The sequence below is a fragment of the Trichechus manatus genome, unplaced genomic scaffold (assembly GCF_000243295.1).
Source record: "Trichechus manatus latirostris isolate Lorelei unplaced genomic scaffold, TriManLat1.0 scaffold00014, whole genome shotgun sequence".
Classification (NCBI taxonomy): Eukaryota; Metazoa; Chordata; class Mammalia; order Sirenia; family Trichechidae; genus Trichechus; species Trichechus manatus.
The window spans coordinates 22,843,964-22,852,490 of NW_004443950.1; the positions used below are offsets into that span (position 1 = coordinate 22,843,964).

The following is an 8,527-nucleotide window of genomic DNA, read 5'->3' on the forward strand; positions in this document are numbered from 1 at the left end:
GGGGTAGTTTTACTAAGGAGCAATAAATAACAAATTTATCATCTTAGCAAGAATATATTTTGAGTTACAGAAGCCATATTCTCAGTGATGTGGCCATTATGTACTGAAAAATTAGTGACCAAATCTTATTTAGTTACCCTAAAAATGAGACATTTGACACACAGGGAAGTTTATGGGAAAGAAGAAGGGATAAAAGTTAATGATTGAGAACAATCTCCAAATCGCAGCATTAATGAAAAAGGAGAACTGTGTATATAGTCTGACTTCATTTTTGTCAAAAAGAGGGGGAGTCGAACGCATGTATAAACATGGGGATACACACACACACGTTCACACACACACATATACACACACTACAGGATTTACAAGAAACTGGTAAAAATGGTTGCCTCCAGAGAAGAGAACTGACAGCTGGAGAACAAGAGGGCAACTATACACCCTCTACATCCTTTTGCACCTCTTAAGTGTTGACCATGTAAATGTATTGCCTAATTAAAATTTTTTTAATTTAATTAAAATTTTAAAGTTAATGTAGTCTTTTATATCTTAAGGATATATACTGAAATATTTCCAGATGAAATACGTTTTAGATTCACTTCAAAATAACGAGGGTAGGGAGGGGCGATAGGATAAGATGTTTAGATCAGTGTAGGTAAAACCATAAGCTAGTAATGATTGACATTGAGTGATGGGTACACTCAGGTTCATTATACTGCTTTGCTGCCTTTTGTCTGAAATTCTTCATAACAAAAAGTTATTTTAAAACATTAATATAAAGCTTTAACAATCCCGATTAGAAAGCCATCTCTCCATCATAGTGAAAGAAGATGACTGGCATGAATATATAACATTCACAAACACTTACAAAGCTTAGGGTTTTTTTTTTTTCTTTTTATTCGTTATCTGTCATTTAAAACTTCTTAAAAACTTATGCCAAAACCCGAAACCCACTGTGGTCGAGTCAATCCTGACTCACAGTGACCCTATAGGACAAAGCTGAACTGTCCCATAAGGTTTCCAATCTTTACGGAAGCAGACTGCTACATCTTTCTCTCGGCTGGTGGGTTCAGACCGCTGACCTTTGAATGCTTTAACCACTTTGACGGCTGAGTGCTTTAACCACTGCACCACCAGAGCTCCTTAAAGACTTAAGAGCTACTATTAATACTGATTGAGTGCCAGGCCAGGTGTTCTACAGACATCATCTCATCTGATCGTCACTCCAACCCTGTAAACTGAGCAGTATCATCACTTTTTAAAAAAATCCACTCGTCTCATTGATTCCGCCTCCTTTGCAGAAGAAAATGGAGAACCCTAGTAATTTGCCCGAAGTTACTGTCATGGATTGAACTGTGTACCCTAAAAATATCTGTCAACTTGGCTAGGTCATGATTCCCAGTGTTGTATGATTGTGTAATCTGATGTGATTCCCTTATGTGTTATAAATATCACTATGATGAGGTTATATGTGATCTCCTTATGTGTTGTAAACTCTTATCACCGTGATGAGGTTATACTGATGAGGTTTACAAGATTACATGGTGTCTTAATGCAATCTCTTTCGAGAGATAAGACAGAAAATCAAGCAGAGACACATGGGAACCTCATACCACCAAGAAAGCAGTGTCAGGAGCAGAACCCATCCTTTGGACCTGAGGTTTCTGCGCAGAGAAGCCCCCAGACCAAGGGAAGATTAACAACACGGACCTTCCTCCAGAACCAATGGAGACAGTGTTCCCCTGGACTGAATTTGGACTTGTAGCCTACTGGACTGTGAGACAATAAACTTCTCTTTGTTAAAGCAATCCACTTGTGGTATTTCTGTTAGAGCAGCACTAGATGACTAAGACAGTTAGTAAATGGCAGGATTGAAATGTAGGTCTGTGACTCCAAATCCCACACTCTTTAGGGAAAAATTTAAAAGGTAAAAAGATACAAACAATCCACAAACAGGATAATCAGCTCCTAATGCGCCAGAGAGAAGCATACCCACATTTCAATGAGAAAACAGCGTGTGGATTTTTAAAATACCTTATTTCCTGACTTAAGTAAAAAGGATTTTAAGCAAAAATAAATAAATAAATAAAGGGAGGGGAGGTTATTTAAAAAACTTTTTTTTTAATCCTTACTAAAATGGAAATCACTGCATCTATTAGCGCTAAAGCAGTGCTGCACAAATTTTTAACTATTAGGCTAAATCATTTAATTTTTATGTGTTATTAACTAAAGAAATACTCTAAATGTCTTAATTCACCAAAGTTCTAGGATTCTAATTCCTTTTCTGGAAGAGATATTTTTTTAGCATATCACATTATCTCAGATTATTTTTACTCCTATTTATCTACAAATATTTGTAATTCCTGTTCCACATACACAAAAATTTTTTTTAATGGTTTTTGAAACACAGAATACACATTACATGTCCCTTAAATAAAAGAATCCTTCACAATTATGCAAGCATAAATACTGCTAGCGTAAGAATGCATTTTTTTAAAAGCATGTATTTTGCTCTTCCTTATTAAGAATTTTAGATTGCTATGCACCCATGAGAAGGAAAGCTTTGCTACAGAGATTGCATTTTAGGCTAGGAAAATCACCGAGGGTTAAAGAAGAACGAAAGCAACATGCTTTTAAAAGCAGTAAGTGAGACGCCCTTTAGAACGGCTCCAGCCTCTCAACTCCCTCCGCACTTGCTCGTGTCTCTGCAAAAGCACAAAATTGTCATGTCTCTGCTAGTGTGTCTGATGAAGACCCCCTCCACGGCAGGGTCTTTCAATCCCAAACAGCCAGCACAACACTGGCATATGGCAGTAACTCAAATATCGTTTGCTGAATTAGGGAATGTAAAGATACCAGGAGTTCTATAAAGCTCCCAAGTAGAAATTTCCTGGTTTCCGTTTCCGAAGGAATGGAGGCACTCTGTTTCCATTTTTAAATATAATAAATCCGGGAGTTCACTGGCCATTTAGATTCTAGCAATATCAGGCATGATACCGTTTACAGACCCTCATTAAAACCAAACACAGAAGTCTGTTTCCTGAGTCGTATCAGAAATGATTCAGAGGAAAACCAAATTCTAACTGAAAAAAAAAAAAAAATAATAAGTTTTAATGTCTAGATATGTGTATGTAAACATGCTAAGCTTCTGTAGATGGGGGCTTTGGAACATTGGAAAGTGGGGCTGAAGGTCACATGAACCTGTCCTGAAACAAATGTCATATTTCTGTCTGTCATCACTCACCAGACCTGTGTAAAGCTACAGTACTGGTAAACTAAAAATGTTCTAAAGGAAACACCTACGCACGTGGTCTTCATTTACTCAAACATTTATCAGTAGTCTAGCATGTGCCAAACACAACGGGAAGTGCTATGGATAAAAGGATGAAATCATGCCCCTTCTCTTTAAACAACTCTCGAACTAGTAGGGAAAGAATTTTACAGAAATTTTAAGTTATTCACACATTTGTGTAAGCTAGTATGTTTTCTGAGTAAACCTAACATATCCTAAATTCTTGAACCTCTTACCAAAAACAGTAGATGAAGTCCACAATGATTTAAAAAAAAAAAAAAAAAAGATCCCCCTGGGAATTATTTGTAAAATGGACTGTTTGGGCCAAATTTGGCAGAACACAAAATGGTTAATTCTTTAGCTAAGGACGCGCATTTCAAGTTTCACCCTGGACTGAAGGGATACTGAAAAGCAAATGGCCCAGTGTGGACATGGCGACAGACTGACACCACCAGTGGATGCAACCAGAACACTTTACTTATTGAAAATTAATGAAGTCCCTGAGTTCTTTTATAAAGGGGGTACTATTAGTTTTAGATGATTTTCTGCAAGCCAAAAGTCAGAATTTAATATGATGATGTGTATAGATTGCACCAATTTTCTCTCTTATCCACCGCTTGCAGCCTATGTGCATTTAAAGCAAAAAACATTTGATACACACTAACTATAAATTATTTCCTTGGAGATCTCTCAGGCATGAAGAAAAAGCCTCTTAAAATAAATTTAAAATATTATATGCTTGATGGTGTATAACCAAAGGTTTAATCTCACCACTAAAGGGCAGTTACCATGATTTCGCAATAACCCTGCAGACGATAATCAAGACAGCTCCTGTCGTTCTCTCAGTGAAATCTTCGTAAACACAGCATGGATATATTATAATTTGATGTCTGTAAGATCAACAGCTATACCTCATGACAACTCATCATATAAGAGTTTATTCACCATTAAATTGAGCATTTTCCTCAGAAGCCATAGGAAAGTGTGTTATTTACCAAGCACTGTCCTATTAACTATAGATTAGCACATTCAAATAGCAATGCTTTCCCCCTCCCTAAAAAGTGTGGTCCATAAAGCACGTTCTGAAATGTAAGCCATAAATTAGATTTTCAAACTTTGGGAAAATCTATCTGTGCCATACTTCCATCATTATTTTGAAACAACTGATTCCAATTATTTTTCTACTACAAATATAAGAAATATTCCCAAAATAGAGTTCTCTGTGATTGGTCAGGTTCATAAATGTTCAGTATCACAATGTATTAATCTTACTTTTTTCAAAAGAGAAAGGAAAAGAAAAGAAAACAAAGAAGGCAATTACAATAAAAACAAAGGGTGACAGTGAACTTCAGGAAATCAGGGGACATGTGATTCAGAAAAGGGTGAAAGACAATATAAATATCAGCGTCAAAGGCATTCAAAATGGAGATCAGAAGAATTCAATTAAGGGTTACCAAAAACCATGCAAACTTCATTTAAATACAAGTAGATGACCCCATCAGTATTTCGGAAATGTAATCAAACCATCTTCCACTCACCAGTGCTGGATTTTCTCTTGGCAGTTCGTGACCACCTGTCATGAAAACAGATAACTACTTATGAAAAAACAGAGCTTTGCACAGAGTTACAAAATCAGTGCATCAGAAACTAGAACAGTGGCTTTACAGATTTAATAGCATTTCGGTACACATTTTTATTCGTCAAATGCACAGAGATGTGAATGTTAGTTTTTAAGCAGCACACTTTATCATAACACTCTAATGCAAGCTGATAACCACAGAACAAATTACAGCTTTCTGATTCATACTTTGGTACAAAACCCGCTTCATAACTATTAGGTGACATATGATATAAGATAACTAGTATTTTGTACAATCTACAGACCTGTTTTCAATGTTACATATTTTGTAGAATACGCAAACAGCAAATGTTATAAATAACAAGAAACCAATGTAACATCCACGTTTCATCAGTTAAAAAAAAGAAAATGATAGTAGTGAAAATATTTTATTTTGTCAGTATATCTCCAAATGTTTTCACCTGTAATTTTTATTCTGACGCATTAAAAATGAGTTCAGTAATATTTTTCTACTACATTTTCAAGAAGAAATACTTGGGATAAAGAGATGCTCTGAACAGCCCATTTGTTCCCCAGTGAATTATGATAAAATTTTAAGCACTTCATAGCAACTTTAAACTATGTTTATAATCTAAAAGGATGAAATTAAGCATGAAAGTTACTTGTTTTTCTTAAAAATATTTCAGAAGATTCTCAAAAAGCTCAAAAAACAATTAAGAGCATTAATCAGTTAAGGAAAAAAGGAGCTCCTGAATGGCAGTTTTTTTAAAATAACACATTTTCAAGGATTGCTAATCATCTGTGTTAGAACTGCCCATTAATAAAAATTTTAAACAATAACCTCAAACACTGTAGCACCATTCTAGAGATAGAGAAACTAAGGGATAAAAGCCAAAATGTTTAATAAGAGGCCATGCGAAAAAGACAGCAGTATTTTCTAGTGTGAAACAAGCTGCTCTGGAGACAAACAGCGATACTGTCTCTCATGTATGCTCAGGGTTTTGTGACTCAAAAGTCACACAAAAAAATTTTTAGGCCTGTCACTAAATTCCTCTATTATAACATTTAATTCCTGAAATAAATGTGCTCCTTTAGGACATTTTAAATACTAAGGCAGCAATTCTGTACCAAAATATATGCTGTAATCAGATACTCAACCACACTACACATTAACTCAGCATAAAAAGTCCGTTTTAGAATGAAGATCTCTCGGCGAGTATCAATCACATAGCAACACTTAATAAATAACAGTGGTGATACATAATAGCGTACTGACTTTACATCTGCAAGAGACAGGCTAAAGCCACATCAATCCATTTCACTGTTTCTGATTTGACAGTGATTACAAAATAGACAAACAGGATTAAATGTAAATTGAAAAAGAGAAAAAAAAAATCTTCATGAAATCCTTTTTACAAAGTTCTTATTTAACGACCCCATTAAAGATGAGACCCCAAAACGGCCAGGATGCTTTCCAATCCCAGTGCCTGTGTTTCCAAGCATGAAGTGAGCCAAAAGCACGAAAAGACAAGCCCTGCAAAACCGTGAGAGCAGAATGTTCATTAACCTCTACATGATAATCCTTTCGTGGCTGCATATTAACTAGTTACATATTCATAATCATTTACATTATTTAAAGGACCTTCGATGAAATTTTCTAGGCTAGATCCATTAGTGACAGTGTGAAAGGTTATAGAAGATAGTCTACTTAATGTTTCCAGGAAGCCTTTTTAATTAGTAAATATGTAAATCTGACACATATGCTTTTATGTTTAAAAAACAAGTCACTGGTAGATGGCATGTTTTCCCGCCATCGCCCCCCACCCCATGGACTCCACTTTGTTCCAGCCATCCTTCCTCCATTCTCCCCCACAAACACTAATTTTAATTCTAATTTTCTTTCCTAAAATAGTCTCCCTAGGAACACATATTCAAGAATACAACAGTAACAACAAAAATCTATTTCATCATTTACAAAAGAAATATTCACTACCAAATTCTGCCTTATATTTAAAGTCTTTATTTGCTACTAACAGCGTGTTTAATGATATTCTGGAAACCAAAGAATTAAAGTAAAAAGAGGTAGGCATGAAAACACATGAAATAGCTGTCTGACAGTATGTCTACTGATGTATTTGTTTATATGATGTATGGCCCACCTACTTTCAAAAAAAAATTTGAACTCAAGCTATTATATTTATATTCTGAGATATCTTTTTATTTTTCTTCTCTTTTACAGAATTAGTAAATTTCCTTAGCAACCAAGGAAAATTTAGAAAAGAAAATCATAAAGATTAAAAGTTGAATTTACCTGGGTTTAAAAAAAAAATCTTATTTTTTTGTGAAGTTAAATAACTCCAAATAATATTACATCTTCTGAAAAGAGACTCAGATTAATTCCTTTAAGTGTTAAACAAAAAAAGTGGGTCTGTTTTACAAGCAACTCTGGAAAAACAAAGCATAAAAACAAAAAACATTTCATTACATTCATGTCCTCCACAAAAGCTTTTTAAAGAGCACTATCTACTAACAACACTAGTTTCTTTTTTTTTAAGTTAAACCTTCCAAGACATGCAAATATATACATAATCCATTATTACTCGTAAAGAAAAAAAATCTTATTTTATCATTTTTATAAAAAGAATTGGTTAGAAGGCTTTAACTATTAAAATAATTTATATAGTAAATTCTTTAATGTAATATGACTGCACTTATAGCCAGGAATTAATAAAATACGTACTTACGTGGTAGGACAGCGATTAAGTCCATAGTAAAGAAAAAGGGTCATGAGCTGATTTACAACTTTTTAAAATACATTCAATCTTTAAAAATCACATGGTACACTGTTTACAGCTCAGAACTGTCCTACCCTAGAGTAATAATAACAACAGGGGGACACGCTAAGGGATTCACAGGATGAAAATCAAGCAGCAAACATCTCAATGAGGTAAGTTTTAACCCTAAAATTTGTAAGGAGAGGAAACCTGTGTTCAGAGATCAAGTAACTTGTCCAATATTATACAAGAACTGGTAAGAGATGAAAGAAATCCATTTTGAAACCAGGTCTATCTAATCCAAAGCCCATACTCACTGTATTGGACTGCTCCCAACCACCATGCAACTTACTGGGTAACAGAAGAAAAGCAGCTGTTTGCATCTGCAGCCTTTCTGTCTTAGAAAAACACTTCCTGCTGCTGCTACTACTTCTCCTCTTTCTCAAACCCACACTCATACACAAACAAGACCCTGCCAACAGTATCAGTAAAAGTAAATAAGCTTAAATTAACCAATTCACATTGAGGAATGAACCTAACCAGAGACGTGAAGGACTTATACAATGGAAACTATAAAACACTGCTGAAAGAGACTAAAGAAGACTTAAATAAATGGAAAGACGTTCCACGCTCATGGACTGGAAGACTTAATATTGTTAAGTTGTCAATACTACCCAAAGTGATCTACAGATTCAACACAATCCCAATCAAAATTCCAACAGCCTTTTTTACAGTAATAAAAAAAAAAATCCTCAACTTTATATGGACTGGGGACAGGGCCCGAATAGCTAAAGCAATGTTCAAAGAGAAGAACAAAGTAGCACGACTCATACTTCCTGATTTTAAAAAATACTATACAGCTACAGTAATCAAAACAGCCTGCTA

General features: G+C 34.9%; 1 protein-coding gene across 1 annotated transcript in view; it reads right to left on the bottom strand.

Moving 5' to 3' along the window:
• Positions 1-8,273, bottom strand: part of URI1 (URI1 prefoldin like chaperone) — a 49,841-nt gene extending 41,568 nt beyond the window's left edge. Inside the window, exons 1-2 of the mRNA XM_004371623.2 lie at positions 7,180-8,273; positions 4,828-4,862 (exon numbers count right to left, since the gene is read on the bottom strand). The gene's annotated coding sequence lies outside the window, so the exon portion shown is untranslated. The remainder of the gene's footprint in view (positions 1-4,827; positions 4,863-7,179) is intronic.
• Between the last annotated feature and the right edge of the window lie 254 nt (positions 8,274-8,527).